This window comes from Bos javanicus, chromosome 2, assembly GCF_032452875.1.
Source record: "Bos javanicus breed banteng chromosome 2, ARS-OSU_banteng_1.0, whole genome shotgun sequence".
In the NCBI taxonomy this organism is placed as follows: domain Eukaryota; kingdom Metazoa; phylum Chordata; class Mammalia; order Artiodactyla; family Bovidae; genus Bos; species Bos javanicus.
The window spans coordinates 67,150,692-67,164,999 of record NC_083869.1 but is presented as its reverse complement, the minus strand read 5'-3'; the positions used below and the strand labels follow the sequence as shown (position 1 = coordinate 67,164,999).

At 36.4% G+C, this 14,308-nt stretch overlaps 1 protein-coding gene across 3 annotated transcripts in view; it reads right to left on the bottom strand.

Moving 5' to 3' along the window:
* DPP10 (dipeptidyl peptidase like 10) overlaps window positions 1-14,308 on the bottom strand; it is an 811,290-nt gene that overhangs the window by 668,558 nt on the left and 128,424 nt on the right. The gene's annotated exons all lie outside the window — the stretch shown is intronic.

Genomic DNA, 14,308 nt, shown 5'->3' with positions numbered 1-14,308 from the left:
ACTCATGTCCATCGAGTCGGTGATGCCATCCAGCCATCTCATCCTCTGTCATCCCCTTTTCCTCCAGCCCCCAATCGCTCCCAGCATCAGGGTCTTTTCCAATGAGTCAGCTCTTCGCATGAGGTGGCCAAAATATTGGAGTTTCAGCTTCAGCATCAGTCCCTCCAATGAACACCCAGGACTGATCTCCTTTAGGATGGACTGGTTGGACCTCCTTTCAGTCCAAGGGACTCTCAAGAGTCTTCTCCAAAACCACAGTTCAAAAGCATCAATTCTTTGGTGCTCAGCTTTCTTCACAGTCCAACTCTCACATCCATACATGACCACTAGTAAAACCATAGCCTTGACTAGATGGACCTTTGTTGGGAAAGTAATATCTCTGATTTTCAATATACTATCTAGGTTTTTCATAATTTTTCTTCCAAAGTGTAAGCGTCTTTTAATTTGAGCGCATTATTCTAGATCAAAATCTCCTCACTTTTCCTTCTCTTTCTTAATTGACTTTTGGGCTTCTCGTTTTACATAGTGAATAAAACATGATGAATGAAGTTTTCTGAAGTTTACAAGTAATAGATTAATTGAGATTCCCTTCATGATATTTTCTTGTATCTACTTCAGTTTCCTACATGAGAAAATCTATGTCAAACTACCATGGGTTAAATGTCCATTTCCAGACCAATTAAGTCTATGGGTCATTCACATAGCAAAAGAAGGGCTTCTGATCTGGTGGGGTTCACAGAAGCACAAAGGTTTTAATTGTGATGAAATTCCACTTATCTATTTTTTATTTATTTATTTTAATTGGAGAATAATTACTTTACAATATTGTGGTGGTTTTTGTCTTACATCAACATGAATCAGTCATTGGCATACATGTGTCCCCTTCTTCCTAGAGCCCCTTCTCACTTTCCTCCCCACCCTATCCCTCTAGACTGTCACAGAGCACCAGCTTTGGGTTCCCTATATTCTATTTTTTTTTTTTTTAATTTTACCACTGGTGCTTTTGATGTCATATCTAAGAAATCACTGTGTAACCCAAGATAAGAATTTACTCTTGTGTTTTCTTCTAAGGTTTTTTTTTTTTTAAGTAATTAATTTTAATTGCAGGATAATTAATTTACAATATTATGGTGTTTTTTCCCATACATCAGCATGAATCAACCACAGGTGCACATGTGCCCCCCCATCCTGATTCCCCCTCCCGTCTTCCTCCCCATCCCATCCCCCTGGGTTGTCCCAGAGCGCCAGCTTTGAGTGCCCTGCTTCTATAGTTTCATATGGTGATGGCAGCATGACTCTGTAAAACACATTGGATTCTATTTTTAAACTAATTAACTATGTGGTGTATAGATTATCTCTAAAACTGTTCAAAAAAAAAAGAACAGCTTCTGATGAGCCAGACTCAAAAGGCATCTATAACAATGAATTTAATAGATAAGTAAGTGGTACAATCAATAACTGTTCCAGAAATAAAGAGCTCAGGCTCTAGACAGAGCACAAAGAAACAGTTTCACATCATAAGCAGTGGGTAGCCTGTGCTCTCAATGACTTTATCATAGGAGCAATCATGACATTTAGTTGAATTCTTACAACTTTACATTATGAAGAAAGTGTTATTTCTACATTAAGAGTTGGGAACTGAGCCTCAGAATGAAAAAGTGGAATGTCCAAAGTTATACATAAGTAGAGAAGCTTGAAACAGAATTGGCATCCGTGCCTGTCTCCCAGGCTATGGTCTTAACCACCTCATCAAACTGTACAGCAATGAAACATCTGATTGTAAATATAGATCAACAACATTAATGGAGGTTGACTGGAAAGTGTGAAAATGTTAGTCGCTCATTGCAGCTGACTCTGCAACCCCATGAACTACAGCCCTTGCCCAGAAAATCCCATAGACAGAGGAGCCTGGTAGGCTGCAGTCCATGGGGTTGAGAGGAGTCGGACACGACTGAGAGACTTCACTTTCACTTTTCACTTTAATGGATTGGAGAAGGAAATGGCAACCCACTCCAGTGTTCTTGCCTGGAGAATCCCAGGGACGGGGGAGCCTGGTGGGCTGCCGTCTATGGGGCCGCACAGAGTTGGACACTACTGAAGCGACTTAGCAGCAGCAGCAGCAGCAAGCTCCTCTGTCCATGGAGTTCTCTAGGCAAGAATACTGGACTGGGTTGCCATTCCCTTCTCCAGGGGATCTTCATGACCCAGGAATCAAACCCAGGTCTCCTGCATTGCAGACAGATTCTTTACCAACTGAGCTATTGGAGTGGGTTGTCATTTCCTTCTCCAGGGGATCTTCCTTACCCAGGGATCAAACCAAGCTCTCTTGCATTGCAGGCAGATTCTTTACCATCTGAGCCCCCAGGGAAGATCGATATCTCTGCCAACCTTAATTTTTTTTATGGCGATATGAAGAAAATAATTTGTAACAACTTACAAATTCAATTACATATACTTTAAGAAAGTTAAAAGTCAGTACTTCATACATAACACATAGAATTTGGTTTACGTGATATGTTGAGTAACAAAAATGTACACTTATTTTAAAAGGAATACTGTTACATAAGGGGTTCCCTGGTGGCTCAGTGGTAAAGCATCCGCCTGCCGGTGTTGGACATGTGGGTTTAATCCCTGGGTCGGAAAGATCCCCTAGAGAAGGAAATGGCTACCCATTCCAGTATTCCCAACTGGGAAATCCCATAAGAGGAGCCTATACAGTCCATAGGGTCACAAAAAAGTCAGACATGACTTAGAGACTAAACAACAACAAATAGTTACATAAGTTGTTCTCAAGAAATGCTATAGTTTCATTAACTTTCAACTCCTAAAAGAAAAATAGGAGGAATCCAAAAAAGTATGCATATATCACTAGAATGGCTTTTATTATAAAACTGGTTATTCTTTATAAGTATCCAAGGGAACATAGTGACTGAAGTGCCCAAATGACTTTGCTATAAAACATTTTCTCCTGTAACATAATGTCATGTATAGAATATAGGGAAAGTGCTATTGAGTACAGAAGAAAAAAAAAAAAAACCTGGCAGGATTTAAGTAGCAGTCTCATTCTCTCAGATCCCTAGGGTGACATCAAAAAGTACACTGTGCTAAAAGATAGCATAGTATTCCAAACTGACTGCCCTTAAAGGCTAGAAGTTCTATAAAGTTATTCATTACACTGCACTTTATTATCTGCCTCGCTCACAGCTTCGCTGGTCTCTAAGAAGCACAGAGCAGATACTCCAAGATTCCCTTACTGGTAGAGAATGGAGAACATATTTTATATTTTAGTTTACAGTGGTTGTTTACACCAATTCTGAGACAGGAAAAACATGGAAAATATTTCTTTAGGATTTTACTTCTTGACTTGTTTAAAAAATATCTAACTTATAAGTGAAATTATACAAAGTATAATTTGTATTTCTTAATATTACTGCTTTTATTTTCAATCTTATTGAAATTGTTTAAGAAATTCATTTTAGAATTTTGGGTAAGTAAGAAATAAACAGGACTTTAAAATTGTAAACTTTAAACTTCTGTTGGCATGTACTTCTGTGCTGAAATATCTTTTGGATCACCGCAGAAATAGAGGGACATAGGTCAAAAGCAGGTCATTTTAGTCACTTTTTTTTTTTTTTTTTTTGGCTATGCTGGGGCTTCCCTGCTGCATGGGCTTTTTGCTGGTTGCAGCAAGTGAGGGCTACTCTCTACTTGTGCTGTGCAGGCTTCTCATTGCGGTGGCTTCTCTTGTTGCAGAACACAGGCTCTAGTGTGCAAGGGCTTCAGTAGTTGCGGCTCCCGGGCTCTAGCGCACTGGCTCACTAATTGTGGCACACAGGCTTTAGTTCTCCGTAGCAAGTGGGATCTTCCCAGACCAAGGATCAAACCTGAGTCTCCTGCGTTGGCAGACAGATTCTTCACCACTGAGCCACCAGGGAAGCCCAAGTCATGAGTTTTATGAAAATAATCCTATTTAGTGCAGTTCTGGGAGTAAAACAGCAGTGAATCAGAAACTTTATTAGCACTGACTTAACGAAAGAGAAATGATAAACATGTCTCTGACAAAAGATGATCTTGCTAAAATGTCTCATGCTTCATAATGTCACCAATAAAGGTGATTATATATCATTGAGTATCTTACAGAATTCTCAGAGTCATCTCTCTAATGGCGGCTGTACCTTGGAGTACCAGAAAAAAAAAAAAAAATGGCATCATTAAGTTCCTCTGAAGTAATGTCTCCTTTCTCACTAATGTGCCAACTCCCATGACAGTCTCCCCCTGGACACTCAGCTCAGGATTGTTCTGTCCCGAGTATGAGCGATTTCAGATACTTAGAGGAAGCCCATATTTAGAAAAAACAAAATCACTTGTCTGTAGAATTATGAAACATCTTTTTCTTAGACAAAAATGCAGATAAAATTAGCTCAAAATGTGTTTGCCTGCTTTTCAGAGAAGAGAGCATATTTGGGCCTGGGATTCTCCCCCAGCCATTTATAAATTATCCTTTTAAGTGATACAAGTGACAACATTCATGAGCAACCACAGTGAACTCTCCATTTCTTAAAAGGCGATTGTTTCAAATTTGGATTGGCCAGGTTCTACGAATTTTTGTTCCCTCTTCTCCAACTGGCAAATTGCCATTTGAGTATTTTCTCATTATCAATAACTATGCTAAAAGCCAAGAGAAAAGAAAAACTGTAATTGGTGTCCCCACATATTCATTATCAGAAAAAGATGAGCGTGCAATTCATCTCTGGGTGAGATTTAAGAAAGATGTTTCTGTCCCCAAGAATATGATAGAAACCAAGGAGTTGTTCTTATGGTATGAGTTTATGAAGAAACTTGTCCGTACATTTTTTACATAATATCCAGAAAAAAAGAGAAAGGCTGGTATTTGCTACTAAAATGACATATACAGTAACTTTTTCCTTTACTAGGTCAACATGGAAAAATTCCTTAGACTCTTTGAGCCATGACTTAGAATATATAAAATATTAATAACTATTTTCTTCATAAATTTTTGCAAGTGTATATTAAGTCACATGCCCTCAACAACTGCTGGATCCATAGTATTTACCGATTAATATACATCAATAGATAAATTATATAAAATATATTTGAATATGTGTGTGTATGGGCATGGCAACCCACTCCAGTATTCTCGCCTGGAGCATCCCATGGACAGACGATCCTGGAGGGCTATAGTTCATAGGGTCGCAAAGAGCTGGACATGGCTGAAGCAACTTAGCATGCACACACATTCACATATATGTAGACAGATAGATAGATGAATGACTAGCTAGAGAGGAATGAAAAAGACTGGGAGACATTATTATTTAATCAGAGAACTCAATACAGACACTGTGTGATTTATCCCAGGGAACTTTTCAAAGGCACAAAATGACTCTCCTGCAGTACGGGTCAACTTGCAATTTTTGAACGTCTGTTTTGTGAAGGTCCCTGCGTGAAGTGCCTTCAATTACAGGTGGTTGTTAAAATTAATTTTGGAAAGCTAAGAATCAGCTTTCTCTATATACACTTTTACGAAAGCTTGTTTAAATCATTGACCTCTTCCTTTGGTTCAAAACACCTTGTCAAGATGCAATGGACTGTTTCTAATACAAAAGAAAGCCAAAATAGGATTCTATTCTGGGAACACAGTTTGCCTGCTTGAAGTGCTGAGCAATCTTAAAGAGGAAGGTTAACACTAGAAACCAGAACATGCTTTTTCTCCACTATTATTAATATTATGCTTGATGAAGGGACAGAAAAACAAGAAAGAGTCTACAACTGTTAATTGGCAGCCAATTGCATGTTTATTAAATAATGAGGTGTATAAAAAGTTTGCAGTCACTCTCAATATTTTGCATGGTGTCTTTCTATGTGCATAAGTTAAAATTCAGATTCAATCTGAATTTCTGATTTTCCCATTTATAGAGTTGGTGATTGGTAATTTTTCTTTCTATTTTCCACAGCTCATACTGCCATAAACTTCTAATGCCCTGATGGACAGTTGTTGATGAATAATTCATTTAACTAAGGCCTCCAGTGTGTAAATTTTTTATTAGTTCTTTTGGCAGTGGATACATTCTACAGTTCTTCCCATTAGAGTTCCAGAGGGTGTCAGAACTTCTCTGCAGATTAAACAAAAATGAAAAGAAGAAAAAAGAAATAAAAAATACTCCGGCCATACCACTATAGCAATAATAACAAATCAAATCTCAAATTTCACTTAAGAATTAGGGAAAGTGATGGTCAAAGAAGTGATGGCTTTAGTATCAGAGTTGGCTTAATTTTGTAGGTTCTAGAGTTAAAGAATTACCACATGAAGTAGCAGAGTTCATAACAGTAAAGCTTTAAAATCACCTTTAAAAATAAAACAGATAGACTATTTTGAAGCATAACTATACAATTACCTATAATAAGATTATCATCCAAAGGTAAGACTGACTAAGATAATAACTTTTAACTGAGGATTCAAATTGTATGCACAAGAAAACTGGTTCCCTAAGGTGCTTCACAGAGGGAGGCGGGAGTTCTTTGCCCAACCAATCAACTGGCACACCTTATTACACGACTTTTCCCAGATGCTAGCAGATGCATGATGTATCTGAGCATAGTAAAGACTGAAACATTTCACAGGGCAGCTACAATGCGTTAATTCTAATTCTGAAATTTATGTGGCCTTGGAATCCTACTGAAAGACTACCACACTAGTTTTCTACTCAAAACAGTTTGGGGAAACTACCATATTGGCCTTATGTTCCAAATTCAATCTTTACAATCAATGTTTGCTCTTTAGCGTCAGAAAAAACAACAATCATTTTGATAATTTTTAAAAACATTATTTCAAATCTCTAGTACTGTTCTGAAATACTTGATTTGAAATAAAATATGCTCAGTCATATTTGACATTGCCATCCCATGGACTATAACCCACCAGGCTCCTTCTGTCCATGGAATTCTCCAGGCAAGAATACTGGAGTGAGTAGCTATTCCTTTCTCCAGGGGATCTTCCTGACCCAGGAACTGAACCCAGATCTCCTGCATCGCAAAGAGATTCTTTACTGTCTGAATCACTGGGGAAGCCCAAGGTAGTCATAAATGTCAGTTGTTTGTGAGACCTCATGAAAAGCAAATTCTCCAGACAAAATGTGAAAAATAAAAGGTACAGATAATCTTGGTTAGACAGGAAAGTATTAGAGTAAATTCAAACAGATATTTAGAGTGAATGAATAACAAAAAATAAAGATGGAAAAAAAATGTGCTTTTAGAAAACAAATACACTCCACTCTTGGCTATCCAATTGACATTAAATGGGGAAACAAGAGAATTTCTAAACAATCAAGGGAAAAGCTAAATTTCATACAAGGGAGTTTTCTCTCTGTCTCTCCATATCTAACTACCTATGTATCTATCAATATCTAACTACCTATGTATCTATCAATATCTATCATAAAATGGCACCTTATATGTATAAAAGAAAACAACTGCTTTTAATAAAAGTTTGGTCATTTTTACCAAATAAACCTAAGCAGCAAGATAAATTACAGCAAAGCAATCCCACTCTTTTAGATATTTCACTATCACAATGAAAATCTGATAGGTATTTTTGTTTCCTATTACCATTTGAGTACATATATGAGATAAATATTTGAATCATGAAGCATTTCACATCCATAATGATCTTGACTCTAATCTCTTTACCCTTCAGTGGCTCAAGGTAAAAGGTAGTTAAAATTAGCACAAACTTGACATACTTATCCTTTAATAAACTCACACATTCTAGGTCAAAATGAAAGTTTTTCTGTTCATTTACAACATTTCTACAAGCCTTACAAGCTGGATTATTTTTCTAGAAAAAACACTGAAGAGGCCCATTTAGGCATTACAATGTCTGTCAGCCTAACAATGCCAATTACGACACAATCCAATGTTCACTTCATCTAACAACCTGTTAGCAACCTTCTACTGTATATTCTACGTGGTGAAGCTGATTCATTTCACAGACAGCACTTACGACAATGTAAGTAGAATGATTTATAACAATACCAGCTGTCCGTGAAACAGTAACATCAATTTATTTGAGAAGATTTTTTGTTCAATTTTATTATGTTAGTGCTTTCATGTTTCATCATTATCAGATTATTCCCAAAGTGTATGAATAAAACCAGTTGATAGAATATGTATTCTTACACTGATTGTATCTTTTATTAAAACTCTTAAAAGTCTATCAAGATAACATTTTCACATATATTTGACTAAATAAAAGTGTTCTCAACACAAATGGAAATCATGGAATTTAAAAAAAAATTATGTCATCTTCATATTTTACAATTAAATACCAATTTTTAATTTTTGTTATTTTTATTTTTGTACAGTTCAGTTCAGTCGCTCAGTCATGTCCAACTCTTTGTGACCCCATGTACTGCAGCACACCAGGCTTCCCTATCCATCACCAACTTTCAGAGCTTGCTCAAACTCATGTCCATTGAGTCAGTGATGCTATCCAACCATCTCATTCTCTGTTGTCCCCTTCTCCTCTCACCTTCAAATTTCCCAGCATCAGGGTCTTTTCCAATGAGCCAGTCCTTTGCATCAGGTTGCCAAAGTATCGGAGTTTCAGCTTCAACATCAGTCCTTCCAATGAATATTCAGGACTGATTTCCTTTAGAACTGACTGATTTGATCTCCTTGTAGTCCAAGGGACTCTCAAGAGTCTTCTCCAACACCACAGGTCAAAAGCATCAATTCTTCAGTCCTCAGCTTTCTTTATAGTCCAACTGTCACATCCATACATGGCTAGTGGAAAAATCATAGCTTTGACTAGATGGACCTTTGTTGGAAAAATAACATTTCTAATGATTTTTGTTATCATTTGTCAAATTTTAAGTAATATTCCCTGGTGGTTTGGAGGGTAAAGCATCTGCCAGTCAAATTTTAATAAAAAGAACCTACACTATTAATATTAATTATTTACTGAAGATATCAAATTATAATGCAGTTTTTACCATTTTTTTCATACTTTCCTACTCAAATGTTTTTCACCTATGGCTTATTTAAACCTGCTTTTGTTTACAATTTATATTTCAGCTGTCAGGTAGATTTTGAAGTTCTAGTTCACATGTATAAATATTTTCAGAAGACATCACAGCTGTTCAAAGGTACCTAGTATCTCTACTGCTTACTCTTTTTGTGAGAAATTAGATTTTGTCACTACATTTCTTAAAGCAGTAAGAAAAAAAAAGAAATAAACATGAAAAAGAGAGTGGTCAATAGTTTAAAAAAAAAAATGATAAAACCAGCAGAGCAAAGACTCTAGAAGTCAATTTTCAGACTGATCCCTTGTGTCACTTCAAAATCTTTTCTTAGGAGAGTGCATAGTTTTCACAGTATGAAAGCATAAAGAATATACACTCAAAACTTCTGTCAAGATTTCCTTATTCTAAAACCTTATCAGCTACAAAATACCCTGCTGTATTAAAACTGTCAGTAACAGTTCATAGATATGGAATATAGTTAATGTCTCTCTTAATGTTGTACAAATCAGTTTCCTCTATGGAGTGAAAAAAAATTGGCTGTACAACACCAATTTGTTGATACTTTATACATAGCAAAATGCAAATTCCTTTAAGCAGCAATAAAATGATATGAAAGCATTATACTATAGGGGAAACAGTTTGGGCATTTTCAGTATGCTGAACTGAGTTTGAAAAAAGAGGGTAAGTATTGTGGTAGACAGCCTATACGATGGGACCCCAAAATCCCCCTTCTATATTTATGTCTCACATGCCCTTGAATGTGGGCTGGACTTTGTGACTTGCTTTAAACCAATAAAATGTAGCAAAAATGATGGAATGTCACTCCCAATTTAGATTATAAAAAGACTTGGTCTTCCATCTTCTCTCTCTCTCTCTTTCTCTCTCTCGCTTAGTATCTGTCTGTCTCTCTGTCTCTGTCTCTCTGATTGCTCAACCTGGGGAAAACGATGTCATATCATGAGGCAGTTTTGTGGAGTAATCTATAGGACAAACAACCAAACCAAAAAACCAAGAACAGGCTCTTGGCCACAGCCAGAAAGAAACTGAGGCTTACAACAGTGAATTTGGAAATAATTCTCCCCTTCTCTTCGGATGAGAATGCAGCCCTTGTCAACAGCTTTACTACAACCTCACGAGAAAACTTAAATCAGGCTCCAGATTCCTAATCAAAGAAACAGTGAGATAACAAATGTTAAATGTTAGTTGTTGTAAGCCAGAAGTTTGGGGGTAATTTGTTATGTAGCAATAGATAACTAATACAGTTGCTCTATATTCTTACTCCTGGTATCCTACAATAACTTAATAGGAACTCAATACATTAGTTACTTTTCTGTAAAATGGTGTTAACTTTTCAAGTTACAACCTTGAATTTAAGATATTGAGCTTTACAACAATTCATGCTGTCTCCCAAATAACATTTAGTAAGCATCTATGTCATATAAAACAACATGTTCAAGTAAAGCAGGTATGAAGATGAATAGTCTTACCCTTATGATTATATCTAATGAAGCCACAATAGTATGAAAATTGAAAGATAAATGGAAAATATAATTTTAAGTATTTACAGCATAGAAATAATGTTAAATCACCTAAATATCTATTAATTGCCAACTCTACAAATTTCTGTGTCAATGACTATGATGTATGTGAGCCCTTGACCTACAGTAGAACATTAAGGAAAGAATAAGTGGATATACATAAATTACTGTTAAGTAAGAAAATGAAGGTGAACTATAATTTTTAAAACACAAGTCACAGTGAAAATGGGTACATAAGATTAAATATGATGAAAGTCTGGGGAAACATCTTAAAGATTCTGTGGTTTGAGACTGATTTTTATGGTGAGGAATTATATTTAGCAGTAGGAAGAAAAGAAGTATATGAAGTAGAGGAAATTATATGAGCAAATATCCTGAGGATGGAAAGTACTGGAAAAGCAACTGTGACAAGATTAAAAGACAGATACAGGTGGTGAAAGAGAGAGGGTAGGAGAAAAGAGCAGAGAGATACAGAAAAGTTTTCTTTGAGTACATCACAGATTGGTGAAAAACACTGTGGAAATTCAGTTACATGATAATGAAGGTACCCTGATTTTTCAAGAATTTGATCCATTATTTGCCTGAGACATCACCTTTACATATAATGTGCTTAGTCGCTCAGTCATGTCTGACTCTTTGCGACCCCATGGACTGTAGCCCGCCCAGCTCCTCTGTCCATGGGGATTATCCAAGCAAGAATACTGGAGTGGGTTGTCATACCCTCCTCCAGGAGATCTTTGGGACTTAAGGGTCGAATCCAGGTCTTCTGCTTTGTTGGCAGATTCTTTACCATCTGAGCCACCAGGGAAGCTTTACATTTAACAGTGCTTGCTAATGTGTAGCAGATTTCCTCCCTAATGACAACTCTCGGCTATTCCAAAGTATTCCTATTTGTGAAATTAGAAATGTCTTTAAATATTCTCTCTCAAGGCACAGAGACATGCCTTTCTGATATAAGGATGGAAAGACATCTCACTGAAAATATGATTTGCTTCCAATATGATAATCTAAACTGTATAGGAATACATCCTCTAAACATCCCTTGATTTTCTCATGGTATAAATATTTGCATCTTTATATAGACTACAGAGCAAAGTTTTCAAACTAACTTATATGGCATTTAAGATGTTTTTAGCCTTGAACACCCTACAGGGGTTGATAAGTAGAAAAATTCAATAGCCCTCTGGCGTTGACAGTGACCAGAAGCTTAAAGGAAGAACATGTTTCTGCCTATAATAAAACAAACATAATATAAATAGTCTTATTCCCTGCTCCTCCCAGCAAAAAAAATAAAAATAAAAATAAGGGCTTTCTTTGTTTGTATCCTTTGCAAAATAACTTATGAGGATACAACAACCTGTTTCACTAATATGGTCACTAATATTTCATGCTATTTTGTCTTTCTAAGTACTTTTAATAATTAACTTCTTAGAACATAAAGGCTGATCAAATTATTATCATTCTGAAATATGAAGCTTCTTATCACAGTCCTCAAAAAAATTAAGATCATTAATAAAGATAAAACCACTCTAGAGAGTAGGGAGCAGATTCAATGCATAGTGGACACTGAAAATAACACTTTTAAGAACACATAAAATTCTCAGGATAGAATATATGAGAGGTGAATGCATCTGATCCCCATGGACACTTTCTCAAGAGTAACATTCACAAGTGTTAAAACACTATCCAATTTAGTTCCTGTCAAAATGCCAACAAGTCCCAGAAAGGTGTAAGAGATTAACCCTGTTCAGCAATTAACAACTTCAACACCAAAGAATTTATCAGAAAATCTAAAAAAGAAACTTGCAAAAATACAATAGCAGTAAAATGTTGATGCTTTATGTCACCCATCAAATTCACTTTCTTAAACACTTTTTACATTATTCCAGCCTCCAAAATAAAAAACTGAAAGAAACTTCCTATTGCCCAAAGAATAAATTTTAAGATTCTTGGCCTGACATTCATATAAAGATATAATTTGGAATTAGTCTTTCATTGCATGCTTATTTCTCACAGATTCTCAAAATGAACCCCCACATCTCAATCCGTCTCATCTAATTCATACTGCCCACAATATGTCCTCCTGATGACCACGCCACTGTAACAAAATACTTTTTCACATTAATCCTTTTGAAACACCAATATGCAATCCAAGTGTCACCTCTTCATCCTTAATGAGGTCTGATATCACTATTATAATTAGATTAGCTTCCTCCTTTACCAAACTCTTTTAGTATTTATGATCTGTACCATTTGTTTAGCAGTTAATGATACCAGAGAATGTATGAATGCATTCCCTGGTTGCTCAGACAATAAAGAATTTGCCTGCAATGTGGGATAACTGGGTTTGATCCCTGGGTTGGGAAGATCCCCTGGAGGAGGGCATGGCAACCCACTCTAGTATACCTTGTCTGGAGAATCCCATGGACAGAGGAACCTGGCAGGCTACAGTCCATAGGGTTGCAAGGAGTTGAACACAACTGATCAACTAAGCATACACATACACAGATACCAGAGAATGTATGAATGCATAAGTGTCCTCTCCTCTGTCCTTAAGTCTAACATCCAGCTGGACCTAAAAATTTTAAAGTAGCATTTTACAGTGAAATGAGACATATTAGAGGAACTAACATACATTTAGTGAGTTGCTACCAGACCTTACCCCAATGAAATAGAATACATCAGGATGTATCACATGCAGTAAGGTAACTATTATCTACACAAAATTTTTGTTTTATATATGTATGTGGATGTATGCTGGAGAATGCAATGGCACCCCACTCCAGCACTCTTGCCTGGAAAATCCCATGGATGGAGGAGCCTGGTGGGCCGCAGTCCATGGGGTCGCGAAGAGTCGGGACACAACTGAGCAACTTCACTTTCACTTTTCACTTTCATGCATTGGAGAAGGAAATGGCAACCGACTCCAGTGTTCTTGCCTGGAGAATCCCAGGGACGAGGGAGCCTGGTGGGCTGCCATCTATGGGGTCACACAGAGTCAGACACGACTGAAGTGACTTAGTAGCAGCAGCAGCAGGATGTATGTGTTTAGGGGATTGTAATGAATATCTTTTTCTTATAGGACCAATTTATTTTTTTTTTAATTTGAAAACCACTGTCCTAGAAGACCATGTTCCCTACTAACTTACATATAGAGTATCTAATACAGAATTCTATATTAAATAAATGCTTATAATGAAAGCATTTGTCACTTTAGGACAGTAAGATGAATTAAATTCAGAGAAAATAAAAAACATACAAGGAAAAACCAAAACTAAAGAACAGAATGGAGACATTGGGAGCACCAATGAATATGTATTGAATGAGAAAAATGGGAACTGTGAAATTGCTAGTTAAATTTTATTTGCAATGCAGCCTAGAGATGGCTCAAATTGGCACAAGACTATGTGGCACACATGCTTCAGTGAGGATCTTTGAATCATCTAAAAACTCAAGTGTCATCTATAGCAAGTTGTAATACCAGCAAGTTGTAGAACCTAACAATATGAAAGAAAAGCTCCGTTTTCCTCATTGTGTAAGACTGAACATCTGGGGCCTTTAATATAAACCATAAATAGAAGTTTGCTAAATTCATGATTTTCTCATGACCATTTCCTATATAGTTTTATTACACAGCCCAGAATTTGGTATCCACTTTTCACATACACTATGAAATTAAATCTTGATATTTTAATGCATACATGATCTACAAATGAACATTAAATAGCTTAC